Source organism: Octopus bimaculoides, chromosome 2 (genome assembly GCF_046866305.1).
Source record: "Octopus bimaculoides isolate indiv1 chromosome 2, ASM4686630v1, whole genome shotgun sequence".
Classification (NCBI taxonomy): Eukaryota; Metazoa; Mollusca; class Cephalopoda; order Octopoda; family Octopodidae; genus Octopus; species Octopus bimaculoides.
The window spans coordinates 96,191,023-96,205,790 of NC_142929.1; the positions used below are offsets into that span (position 1 = coordinate 96,191,023).

A 14,768-nucleotide genomic window follows, 5' to 3' on the forward strand; every position below is an offset into this window, starting at 1 on the left:
TGTAATTAAAAACGTCGTCAACGGATGTGAAACTGAAATGTTCTCTCTAAAGAAGCAAATCAGCTGATTTGAAGTTAGCTAATTCCAGCAAGCACAATAAATCAATATCAATGAGGTTTACTGGTGTCTTTTAATGTCTCCCTTCATGAAAAGACATTAGCATTTAACAACTTACTGCTTATTCGGAAATGGTCAACGGATATATTTTATTTAAGCAATTGCTACTCGGCAACTTCAAAGTTCAAGGATCATAACTTTTACAGCCTTTTCCTGTCATGCTATATATATATATATATATATATATATATATATATATATATATATATATATATATATATATATATATATATATATATATATATATATATATATATATATACATATATATACATATATATATATATATATATATATATATATATATATATATATATATATATATATATATATATATATATATATATATATATATATATATATATATATATATATATATATAAAGAATAAAAAGTTTAGAATGGTACAACAATGCACTATAAAACAAAACATGGACTATATACCTGTTGTAATTTAGCTATCTATAGTCCGATGATATTTCAGAATTACAATTCCTGCTTCAGATCTTCTTAGCTAGAGTCTCTGCTATAAACTGTTTTCCAACGGTTTTCTTTTTTTCGGAAGCCTTTTTTCTTCCGAAAGTCAATATACTCCACATACGGTCAGCATGAATATTTCTTTCTATGACTTCCTATAAAGAAAGACGTTCAGATATACTTCACGACCTTTGAATAGTCAATAGAAATTTTTGTACCAACTTTAGTAAGAGATTATTTAGATTTGCATTGCACGAGAAAATGTAACATTGCTAGAATCTGTATTTGAAAGTTTTTTTATGATTCGTGAACCATCCAATACGCTTCAGTTTCGGCCCACGAATCTTGATCTACAGATATATTCTAGCATAAATATTCTAGCAAACATAGGGCTTCTCACAACCTAACTTCTTTGAAGTCAATTACACTGGGAAAGAAAGTGACAACATAATGATGACAACTTGCAATCTATATGTCAATGACTCTCAATCCATACTCACCGTAGAATAAAGGACAGTCTGTTTTGATATTTATGATAGGGTTCGGAAATATAAAACTAGAATTTGCTTCTTTGGTGTTTAGGGTAAACTCTCTCAGTTTACAGCTTGTCAAAATCCCTCACCATAAAGGCAGAGATTATATAACTTTCTTCACATTTTGCAGACAGGACTCGTTTTGCTATAAAACCCTTTTTATTTGAGCATAAAGGGTGCATCTGGTGCAACATTGCCAAAATTTCGAAAATCATAAGAAATGGCAAACGAATGTCTGAGAACAATTCTCAATGCTACCCAAGAATATTATGTAACCCCTAGACAAAATCGCAGAGTTTGCATGGCAATAGATTTCAGACCAGGAGAGAAGCAGTTGTATTGGAAAGTGATCCTAAAAAGAATAAAATCCAGTGAAAATCATACTTCCTTTAAAACTTAATCACTTTTGGCGAATCCTTAATTCTCCACATCGTCTGTAAACATATCAAGGATCAGCGGCCTGGCCATTTTTGCCAATACATTCTTAGAGTAGATTTTCCTCTTGCAGTAACGACGATGCGAACCTTGTGCATGTTAGCGAAGAGGTTAAGATAACAAGGTAATTAATATCGGAGCTCTTTCTGAAACTATAGCATCATAACTAAAAGTTAACGACGTACGACAAAGAATGTTTGGGTCCACACTATCAGCTAGCAGCCATTGCAGGCAATTACAGCATCGAATATCAGCTGTCGCAAATTCTTCTGAATTTTAATGTTTATTGGAGCTTTAGTGCCTCACTGATTTCAGTTTAAAAATAATGCTACTGAATAATTAAGATCCATCACAATTTTGAATCAGCCCAAGCCAAATAGTTAAAAAGTTTATGCCACATGTCACCAAGGATATTAATTTCTCTGAGTGCGAGGATGACGCTACAATTATATCCAACATTTCATTCGTGCCCATAGACGTACATTACCAATATAATAGCAAATTGAGTTTCTAAAGCAGGTGAGTTTCAGCAAGTCAATCAACAAATGCCACTGAACTACATATTAGATATGATAGGAAAATCGCCAAATTATGAAGGGTATTTAACTGGGTATTTGCAGTGATTATGAAGAATAGAGGTCTAATATGATATAAGATGAAGGAGTTAATTCCAAATCAGATCATTTCTTTATTGCCACATATATTACAATTCCTATATTCTAAGGGGCTTTTACTTCCGATAACCACTGCATTCGAGCACTTTCCAAATTATTATTAGAATAAAAGTGCTTGCAGGACATGTTCAGTAATACGTTCAAATGAAATATAATTGTTTTTACATTGACTTAATCCTTTGTTTTATGATTCAGTCAGATAGCCATTCAGAAGCAGACAAAGTTCGGATTAAATGAAGTTGATGATGTTTTGTTGTTTCTGAAAGGCTTATTTGTTTCTTCCAGACTGTAATCGTTTTACTTTCAAGTAGGTTTCAGTAATTTGCAAAATTAAATTTACATTAGAAAAATTAAATTAACCTACGAAATTTTACAAGTAATATTCAGGTGCTTAACAATAGCAGGGTAATAAGCACTGGATCACTGCCCACGTTTTTGAAAATAATCTCATCTTATGTGCAAAGTATATCTTTTCGAGAAAATGTTAATTTGTTCTATTAAGAACAGTTTTAGGACATTTCTAATTCTTAGTAATTTTCAGCTTATACAACACCGGGTACTGGCCAGTAATATATGTGTGTGTGTGTGTCTGTGTGTATGTGTGTGTGTGTGTATGTGTGTGTGCCCGTGTATATGCACACACACACACATATATATATATATATATATATATATATATAATGCGTGTGTATATGTGTGAGTTTGTGTGTATTTGTGTATGTATGTAGATAGATAGATAGATGCAGATTTCCAAATATTGAAGCAGTTTGAAATTCTTGAATCTTGACCACTTAAATACACATACACACATGCACAAAGACATACACACACATATATCTGTGTGTGCGTGTATGTATATATATATATATATATATATATATATATATACAGTTCTATATTTAAGAGATGAGGAATTATTTACATTATTTACATTATCCACATTTGACGGATATTCGTCCTCATCTTGTTTGTTGTTAACACAACGTTTCGGCTGATATACCCTCCAGCCTTCGTCAGGTGTCTTGGGGAAATTTCGAACCTGGGTTCTCATTCCTATCGATGTTACTATTATTATTATTATATTATTATTATTATTATTATTATTATTAATCAGGTCGCTGCCGTGAATCGAACTCGGAACCTTGGGGTTAGTAGCCCGCGCTCTTAACCACTACGCCATATGCCCGTGGGCAATTACGGGGTGAATTTTAAGGCTTATAAATCTATTATTTTTCTATCCTTCCTCAATACCGGTTCCCATATGCTATTCATATCTGCACTCGGTCTGCTTAGGAGGTTGTTGTGTCCTAGCATATGTGCTGCTTCTTTTAGTTTTCGTATTTTCCAGTGTTGTTCCCTGTCTATTATTTTAACTTCATCCCACTAAGGTATTCCACTAAGACCTATAGTGAGCTGTAGGGGTTCAGCATGTCATCCACTGAGCCGCTTCTTGGTGGATATAATCAGTCCATTAGCAGGAAAGTCAACATCATACGTGAAGAATTCCATCCACTTCACAGAATTGATCAATGATACCCCCATTGAATCCAACCAGATGTTGAGACTAGATGTGATAAGTCTATTCACCAAAGTCCCAACTGGTGAAGCACTATCGGTGATTCAAGAAAAACTAGTGACAGACACCCATCTAAAAGAACGCACTAGTATACCAATAACAAACTTGATGGAAATGTTGACATTCTGTGTAGAAACTACCTACTTCAGTATGGACACTGATATATATCGACAGCAGATGGTTTAGCTATGGGTTCGCCATTATCACCGATAATAGCCAATATATACATGGAATACTTCGAGAATTTGGCTTTAGGATCAACACCACTAAAACCAACCCTATGGCTGCGATACGTTGATGACACCTTTATTCTCTGGCCCCACCAGCAAGATGTCCAAATGCTGCTAGATCATGTGAACTCAATAAATCCATCCATACAGTTCACCATGGAAAAGGAACAGAACAATCAGCTGGCATTCCTGGACGTATTAATAACACGCACCGAGTATGGATTCAGGACATCCGTATATCGCAAGCTAACCTTCACTGGACGATACCTTAACTTCAATTCCCACCATCCATACAGTGTAAAGAGAGGAATTGCTCAGTGCCTAAAACACCGAGCAAAGAATATAAGTAGCGATCGTGATACCCACCACGAGGAAATGATCAATCTCAGTAACAATCTATTAAGAAACAACTACCCCAAGAACATACTATCTACTCCAATTATGAAGAAAAGAGAGGATGAAACCAATAAACTGTCTACAGTCTGTCTACCCTATGTGAAAGGCCTCTCCGAAAAGATACAAAAGATATGCGGCCCATATGACATCAGGGCAGTATTCAAGAGCAATACAACACTTCGCAAATATCTCCTTCGGGTAAAACCACCAACAGAAGAGAATATGACCAAAAACTGCGTGTACTCCATCCCATGCAGCTGTGGTAGGTTATACAAAGGCGAAACATGACGCCCCCTCAAAATAAGGGTAGAAGAACATCGCAAAGCTGTGACACGAGGAGATATCGATAAATCGGGTATAGCTGATCATGTATGGAAAAATGGAAACCACCTCCCCCTTATTAATAATAATAGTAACATCGATAGGAATGAGAACCCAGGTTCGAAATTTCCCCAAGACACCTGACGAAGGCTGGAGGGTATATCAGCCGAAACGTTGTGTTAACAACAAACAAGATGAGGACGAATATCCGTCAAATGTAGATAATGTAAATAATGTATATATATATATATATATATATATATACCTGTCTTTAATGCAATTTTTATTGTCTTTCATAATATGTAGGGTAATCACTAGATGAATCTATACACTCTTTGTCAGAGATTTTGCACAGAGGTTGTAACACATGTGTCAGATTAACCTCGGAAAACATATCTCTCACTTGACCAAGCACTGGCATTGGTGCATTATAAATGTGGTTATCCAAGTGATTCAATCCATTCCACCGTTTCTAACATTCGTATATATGGATATCGGTGACCGCTTGTGATATGATTCAGAATTAGGAATGTGTGCGCGTGCATCTATAGTGTGTCGTGAGAGTTTAACGTATATGGACATATATTATGCAGTGGTAAAAATTTCACCTGAGGCTGAACTTAATAAATTGACAATGTGTATATATTCTTTTATTAGTTTCAGCAAGTGGATTTGAAAATGCTAGGACACCATGTATGTTACGAAATTAATAAATACATGTATTAGTGTAACGCTTCACAAGAAGGGGAGTTATCTTGACGTTTCGGAGAAAACACGGAGAGATGAAAAAATAACAATAGTATCAAAAAGAGGAAATTTTTGTCTTTCAATGAAAGAAAATAAGTTAACAACGTGGAGATATACATACATACACACACACGCGCGCACACACACACACACACACATACATACATACATACATACATATATATATATATATATATATATATATATATATATATATATATATATATATATATATATATATATATATATATATATATGCATGCATGAATTTGAAGTATACACGTATATTTTGAAAAAGTGAGCGATAGAAGTGTGTGCGCTTCTCACGATTTTAATTAGGATGCCTATAAACAAAACCGAGAAATATAAATAAATAAATAAAACTATATCGTATTTGAATGTAAATTATAATTAGAGAATAAATCTCTAAGAAAAATTATTATGGCTGCTATTTGCATAAATATAGATAGTCAAATCAGTGTTATTATGTTTGATGCCATGAGCTTTAAAAGTAGAAACATGCGGCGATGAAAATACAATATTCATTCATAACTTGTTTTATATATCTCGACAGGTACATCAAAAGAGACTGACAGTATATATACCAGGCTTTAAGAAAATCAGAACTTGGGTCGATCCTTGAAGACGGTGCTCTAACATGGCTAAAGTTTAATGACTGAAATAAGTAGAAGGTGAAAGGTACGGTTGCCAACTTTGTGCATCTATAATAATAAAACAAAATTCTGTTTTTCCGTCTGTAACCTCTGTATCTCAGTCTACATTTGCTCTAAGTAGACATATTATACGCTTTTCGAATCAGGATGATCCCACGTTTGAAAATATGCCCTTCATTTCTTTCTTGAACATCCAGCATTGAGATATGATTTTAAAACATTTGGCCTGCAATTTGTAGCAGGTAAACTTTGGCTGATCCACGCCATCTTGGTTAGTATTTGTCAAATGACGTCAGAGATCAAGGGGGAAACAAATGACACTTGTTTCGTTAAATTTACGTCGCAATAAGTTGGGACAAATTGGCCAGCAGTTGAAATTCAACTTTGGACCGCATGATTGCATTACAAAATTGATTCTCATCTTAACCTCTGAATTTAACCTCTAATCTTAACCTCACTTTAACCTCTCATCTTAACATCTGATGATACACCAATGGGGTATATAATCATTATAGACGTATTATAGTCATGCTATTTAGCCCTTTAAGTTTTCAGCCGTAGGCCCAATTAACCCTCTGTAGGAGCGAGCTCAGAAGTTCGCACGGAGTGCGGTTTTTAAACTAGTGTTTAATAATTATAAGCAAATAGAAGGTGATGAGGTAGCAGAATCGTTAGCACACTGGACACAATATTTAGCGGCATTTAGTCGTTCTTTTCGTTATGAAATAAAATTCCGGCGAGATCGACGTTACCATTCCTTCTTTCGGAGTCGATAAAATAAATAACAGTTCAGTACTGTGGTCCATGAGATGGACTTACACCCTCCTCCGATAATGCTGACTTTCAACCGAACTTTGCAAGCAATAATTATGAATATATGTGTTTCTGTGAATGTATCAATGTATCTGAATGTATTACATAGAATTTAACATATACATTAAAAAAATATGTATGCTCAATGGCAGTAGCGCATATTGGTGAAGCAGCCATGGGCCCCTAACGTCGCCTATTGTTATTGGAAGATGTGTAAGGCTCTTTTTGTTAGTCAGTTTGAGTAACGAGATGACAATAGATAAATGGATGTGACAGCATACTTTCACAAATTCATAACAGAATAAAGTATATAGAATGAAGAAATACATTAACTAAGAAAAGTATTAGTGATGATATCACATATTTTGTGAATCAGCATAACTAAATCGAAGTTTAACCTAAACCATATACGGAAAATAAATAACTTACTGTGAGACATTATTAAAAACAACATCAGCATAAGAAAATAGTTAAGTCAGTATTGCTATGTTTAATGCCATAACTTCAAAACTAGAAACAACTGTGGTGAAACGAAATAAAGTATTTATTTACAACTTACATTATTTTGAATATTTCGCCAACAAAGGTCTAAATTTGTACTTGTTTAATAATTAAAATAATTTTAATCATTAAGTAAAATGGTAATTTGCTCAGCTCATAATTAGTTGCAATCAGCATTTTAAAGCTCACTGTAATAACTAAACTTTATTACTCTTTCCCACATGGGTAGTGGCCATGATAACCCATTAGTTTAACCTCTGAAATATGCTGGATTTCACAGTTTCACGTTTATAGTATTATGTATCATTATTATTTCGAGTGGAAAAGTTTACTCCATGCTTCGCAGAAGGGATGCAAACACATTTGGAATTTTTACTCCTTTAGTTGATGCTTTCATTAAAATAATTTACTTATCTAAATCTCATTGCATTCGTTCTTAGCTGAGACATCATCTTCTAACGATTATGACCTCGTAGCTTGTACAACGCTTTCCATAGTTGATTTAGCAGCCTAAAGTGTCTCGAAGACACACAAATAGCCTCTCGGCTGTTTCACCTTCGTCACAGCAATATATGAAGGACGCATCAGCTAATGAAACAGAATAGCACAAACAAATTATTTCAAACATTTCCATTTGAGTATGCTAGCGAAATATGAAATTCAGTTCTTTGTTCAAAGGGTGCGACACATCAATCTGTCCAACAATCGAAACCACGACCGTACGATTGTGAGGCCAACACTCTAACTACTTAAGACACTTGCTTGCATATGATAACACCAATGTTATCGCTGTCTTTCATATGGTTGTTGGACCCGAATACTTTCAGTAATTTATTCTCCAAAATGTTATTCTCGTAGATGCTTGTGTACTAAATTTTTCATCTACTTAGTGATACTCTGTTGACAAATAGAGTGGTCTAAAAATGACCAGAGCATGTCCCGTAATATCTTCCATACTTGCCGATATAATTAATATACTTTTAGCGATTTATTAATATTGTCTTTTCCGCGCAGCATAATTATTTTCAATTAGACTTTTAATGTTCGCCGCATGAAATTTGATGACAATAATTTGTCTGTTGAATTTATTTAGCCTTCTATTATTAAATGGAGAATATTTGAAATTATTTATACTTTTTCCTGCAACTTTTATCAATTTGAAAATGTCTGGAAGTTTCAAATTTGTCTTTAGGGGAAAGAAAGAATTTCCATACGCGTTTATTGAAGGGTTATTCATCTTGCCATCTTAATGTAAGTGACCTCTTCTAACTTACGATGAGTTCATCTCCATTAAGTGTCCATTATAAATATTCAGTCCAGTTACTTTAGGATCGAGTAAAGTTTCTAAACATTTGAAGTATTTACTGTAGTGTTCAATTCTGTCTTTCATTGTTATTTCCTACGATTTCTATATACATACAGTGTGAGCCTATTTATCCCTTACTCTTCAAATGTTATAGATACAGTACTTGAATATCCGTCAAAACTAGGTTTATCTTCTATCACGTATTTCTCCATTCATATATATATGACTTGTTGATATCAGAATATAATGTAGAGTTGATGTGGCAACCCCCTAAAACTAATATATTTCTATTTTAAGTACGAAAGAGAATTTTTCTTGCACATTTCTTCACAATGTGACAGTGGGTGCTGCAAACTTCTATTAGAAAATTTTTCCTTACAACTGGAGATCGGTTATGTTTGCACTTGGCACAGTTTTGATGGTATTATTTCTCTAAAATTCCTTGTATTGATATGTAGATGTGACTTGAATATCAGAGATGCTATCTATCTATCTATCTATCTATCTCTCTCTCTCTCTCTCTCTATATATATATATATATATATATATATATATATATATATATATATATATATATATATATATATATATATATATATATATATATATATGATTGCATTTTATAATAGTTGCTACCCAATGACCACGCGTTATATATTATTGGTTGGAGATGATGATTTTGCAACATGTGCTGTTATGGTAATGCTGGTGGTGTAATTATTACAAAAGAACTGTTTGAGGCAAGCGTAGGCTAAAAAGCACGATTGCAATCCACCGCATAGTTTTATGTGCATGTTAATGTGTAGCACATTGGGAACGTGCTTTTACCATATATTTATCTCAGTTTAAAATATATGATAGCAGTAAATTAAATAGAATTTGCCTCAAAGACAGTGAACGGGTTGTATCTCTTTTTGATTAGTAGACCCAAATCGTAGCCCATTTATACTAGAGCTGTTCGGTGGTTCTTTGTTACTTAAAACAAAGTCCACTTTGTTGCGAGCATTTGGACAAGGATTCCAGTTCAAGCATAACTCATGATTTATGGTTTCGTCTTTGTTTTCCTCTAACAATCTCGAGGGAACGCTGAGGTAATATTTCATCGTAGTTAGCTTACGTCTATAAACCAGTCATAAAAAAAAAATGCGTGTCCTGTAAGATGGCCCGACTGTCTACTAGGCGATAACATTTAACTTTGATAGTTTAGCTATTTTTTTTAGAAGAAAAGAGTGAGAACAATTGAAGATTATTTTGGGCAAATCCAAGCATTAATCAATATCTCTCAGTATATATGATTGCTTGCATAAAATGAAAGAATATAAAAACAACTATAGCATATTTGTATCTTTAAGAAAACAACATACCTATATCTTAGGAATATATTCATTCGTTTATTTATTCATTCTGTTATTCATCTCATATAAAACTTCAAGCACTTAATATCACTTCTCAGGTTTACTGCTTTTGGTGTTAATCACTTGTTTGCTACTAGCCCACATGCTTTTAGCTAAATCAAATTCACCGTAACTACTGAAGCTAAACAAAAGAGTAAAAGAAGCAAATATATATCAATTTTACAGTGTTTCAGATTCTTCATGCAGTGAAAAGTTTCTACCATTTGAAACATGCTTACAGGTAAACTTTACTAGTAAATTTTTTTTACTGAGTACAAATATATCAATGAAAAAGAATACTAGCCATCAATCATTTGACCTTTTCTCACCGGCCTCCTATATTAGTCATTGCGATTCTTGGCATGGTAATACAATTTTATAAAATGATAAAATATATGAATTCAGAAGTTTTAATAAATTGGTATGTTCCTCGCATGTTGGAAAATTTATTCCTAATTTGAGAATTTGCATTATCGTTCGGAAATTTTTTACAACTTATCGATTTATCATAACTGTAAGATGTTCCTTAGATATACGTATTGCTTCTATTTTATTTATTGCGACATACATAGGAGTAGCTCATATTTTATTGAATTCACTTCTTTCAGAACATTCTTGATATTACTCGATAAAAATTTAGATGTTTCCTATGTAAGTAGCTGAATTCCTTTCACCGGTTTCATTGCTATAAGCTTTCATAATTGAGTTTTCGTGGGTATATAAATGCATCAATATATACACAAACGAAGGTGGCGAGATGGCAGAAACGTTTGCATTCCGGGCGAGATGATTAACGGTATTTCGTCTACCTTTACGTTCTGAGCTCAAATTCCACCGAGGTCAACTTTGCTTTCATCCTTTCGGGATCGATAAATTAAGTACCAGTTACGCACTGGGGATGATGTAATCGACTTTGTCTGTCCTTGTTTGTTCCCTCTATGTTTAGCCCTTGGTGAGCAATAAAGAAATAAGAAACATTAGCACGCCGAGCGAAAGGCTTAGCGGTATTTCGTCTGACTTTACGTTCTGAGTTCAAATTCCGCCGAAGTCGACTTTGCCTTTCATTCTTTCGGGGTCGATAAATTAAATACCAGTTGCGTACTGAGGTCGTTATAATCGACTGCCCCCTCCCCAAAAACTCCTGTGCCTAGAGTAGAAAAGGATATATACATAAACAGCTCAATAAATCAATCACTGAAACATGGAAACAAATAAAAATTTAACTGGACATACAGATAAGTAAATAGAGCAGCAAATCGACACACAGACAGACCAGACCAGACCAGATAGATAGATAGATAGATAGATAGATAGATAGATAGATAGATAGATAGATAGACAGATAGATAGATAGATAGATAGATTTCTTTATTAGACACGAACGACCGAACACAGAGGGAATACAATGCAGAATATTTCTTTTCAAAAACGATCAAAAGGGATCGAAAACGTTTGGGGACGTGTACACAAGGAAATAACAAAAGTGTCGTTTTTAACAATTAGAGTTCTCAAAAGGTGGAGTAAATATAATATTGACAAAGTTTATCCCTGGAAAGAAAAACCTACGAAAAAGAACCACGGTAATCTCGTTAACGAACAAAAGTAAACAATAACGAAAGCAAAGCGTTCTTTTTCTCTTTGCTTTCTAGGGTCATGGTCAAGTTAGTTCCGTCATTCATGCGTACCACCCTTGCTACATTCGCTCATCTTTTGTTAAACTTTTCATTAGACAAAACTTCCCTCTCTATACTCACCTTCCATTCCAAGTGATATTTGAAAAAGTTGTTGTTGATGTGAGGAAAGTGTATGTCTCTAAACCTTTCACACGAGTCCACCATACATATTCTTTCACCATTGCCACTGGTACAATGTAAGCTGCCTCGCCTTCCCGGTTAAAGGAAGATGGCGGGGCAATATTCACGATAGACTCGGCTGATAACCGAATTTGTTCCACACGTGACAGCAGCCGTTCGACATAGGCCAACAGGTCTGAAATGTTTGGACATTGTATGAGTGCGAGAACGGTTTCGTCGCTGTTACCGTATTTCAGGCAGATCGATCGGTCCGCTGTTTCTTGAACGGTGTCGCTGAAGCTTACCCCGATCGGGCAATGCTTCACTGGAAATTGTCCATAGGTCCTGGCCCGAAAGTGGTCCTGAAGAGGCGAGTTAGGTACTCCTCATCGACGCCCAGAGTCTCCCCAAGAACGTCATCACACCTCCCCTCCACTAATCCTCTATAGAACGTCTTCGTGGAATTGAAGTCGCACAAGTTTGATCCCGGGTAGCAGAGTTGCTGGAGAACATGGCGACACGCGCGGTGCCATTCGCGCAGCCTCGGTTACTGCTTAATCCATGAAACGCTAGAGATGTCGCAGTCTCAGCGCATGTCTGCTCATCATCAACCACAGCATACCCAGCCCTCCATTTAGCGATTGTTGGCAGCAAATAGATCGCTTGACCATCGGAACGCTTCCCTTCCACAAAAAGCGGAAGAATATGCGTTTTAGTTTCGTGATGGCAGGGTCAGGACGAGGCACAACAGTTAGATGGTAGTAGATGACGGATGCGATGTGCGTATTCACCACCTCATACCGACCTTTTAGAGACAGCTTCCCCTCGGCCCATTGCTGGGTGAGAGTGGCCACTCTACTCGTTATTTCTTCCCAGTTTTTCTTCATTTGGAGGTCTGGACCAAACGAGACACCGAGCAATTTAACCGGTCCGTCGGTCCAGTGTCCCACGATGGAGACGCTGTTGGACTGCGTGGGCTTGCTTCTCCAGGTGCCGAGTCGCAAGACCACTGACTTTTCCGGGTTAATTTTCGCTTTGTTACCGCTTCGTATTCTTTTAGTGTCTCGCCGATCGGGTAAATATGTCTGTGGATCGACATTGTGACGGTGGCATCGTCTGCGTATGAAGATACGCTCCTCTCGCATCCCAGTTCTCGCGCGATGACCCTCAGCGTCGCCAGCTTCTTCAGTAGTGGCTCTAGAGTTAATATATGCAGAAGTGACGAAAGAGGGCATCCTTGACGGACCGAACGCGTGATGTTAAATGGTCTAGATAGATGTCCATTTACGCAAACTACCGACGGGCTGCCGGTGTATAAAGAATCGATCCAACCGCGGAAGACTGGCCCGAAACCAGCCGTCGGAAGGACAGCCTCCAAATATCGATGGTCAATTCTATCGAAAGCTTTTGATTAATCCAAATTGATCAGTGTCCCACCCATGCCAGGTTCCTTAACTACCCTGTTTATGACGTAGGGCATGAGATGGAGATTGTCATGGATACATTTTACCGGCACGGCACATGTTTCCGCCTTGTCGACCAGTTTCTCGATGACAAGCGCCAACCACTCGGCTAGCACCTTGGACAAAATTTTCAGATTTGCGTTGTGCAGAGTGATGAGCTAGAAATCATCTATATCGTTCCACTTCTTTGGATCTTTCTTTAGCAGTGTCACCGCTCCTCGGCTCACAAAACTGGGGATACACCCGTTTTGCTGCCAGTTGCAGTAGACTGCTGCCAAGACGTCTCCAAAAAAGTCTGACATATGACAATAAAAGCTCATAGGACCGCGCAGCCTGCCATCGTATTCGTACATCAGCGGCTGTAATTGAACTTTCACAACATTCCAACTCTTTTGCCGAGAGTCGTGGCAGGCCAAGCAGGTAGGCATCACCCTGCGTTCTGACACACCAGTTGTGCCAAACAGTCGGGCAAAGTCTTGCTGAAAAGCCTCAAACATTCTTTCGGGCTTGAGTAATTTGCGCCCTTGTTCATCCATCAAAGACCGAATGGTGGCTTTGTTGCTTTGTTGCGTCTCCGCCACCTGGGCCTCTCGGGTGGCTGAAATTCATTCGTTTCTGAGGGCACACATCCTAGCTCTGACGACGCAACTTTAGTGTTTGGCGTTGAAGTGTTGGTCAAGGGCCAACCTCGCCGCCAGCACGTTGAACACGATGCCACTTTTAAGTGCCTCCTTTAATTTCTTTACTAGGTCTCCCTCTATTCTATTTCGATCTATCGCTAAAACCTTGCTATCCCTAATCGATTCTGCTTTGATTGCCCTCTTTAGAGCAAACCACAGTTTATTGCTGACAATAGCTCCCGTCAATTCCCTCTTAACTAATGTGCTAATCCGGTCTCTGTAAGCCTGTCGCTCCGGGAACGACGCGTTCAGCTTCCAATAAACGGAACCCTGCCTATGATTCTTATCTAAGTCGAGCGAACAAGTCATGAATTTGTGATCGGTGTAGCTGACTATGTGAAACTGTGAACAACCTACACTATCCTTATCCACTGTCCTACAGAATACTCTATCTAAAAACTATTTGGATTCACGCGATGCGGTTGGTCCATGCCCACATTAGCACATTCGGTTAGTCCAGTCGGTACCTGTCAGACAGTTGGAAACGTCGGAGCAGGTCTATGAGGCATTTGCAACTTCTTCTTTTCGTATTTCTACCTACATAGTCTAAATGCGTGTCTATAGTATCATTCCAATCCCCCACTAAAAGTAAAGGTCGAGACGTTCCTAGGAAACTATTAGTCGGAAAGCACACCCATT

General features: G+C 36.7%; 1 protein-coding gene across 7 annotated transcripts in view; it reads left to right on the top strand.

Annotated features, from left to right (window-relative positions):
- The window catches only part of LOC106883318 (uncharacterized), a 350,621-nt gene that overhangs the window by 314,931 nt on the left and 20,922 nt on the right, over window positions 1-14,768 (top strand). For 6 of the 7 annotated variants that reach the window (XR_016240682.1, XR_016240683.1, XM_014934329.3 and 3 more), the window contains one exon: window positions 6,080-6,204. The exons of the other annotated variant lie outside the window; for it this stretch is intronic. The gene's annotated coding sequence lies outside the window, so the exon portion shown is untranslated. The remainder of the gene's footprint in view (window positions 1-6,079; window positions 6,205-14,768) is intronic. 7 annotated transcript variants of the gene reach the window in all.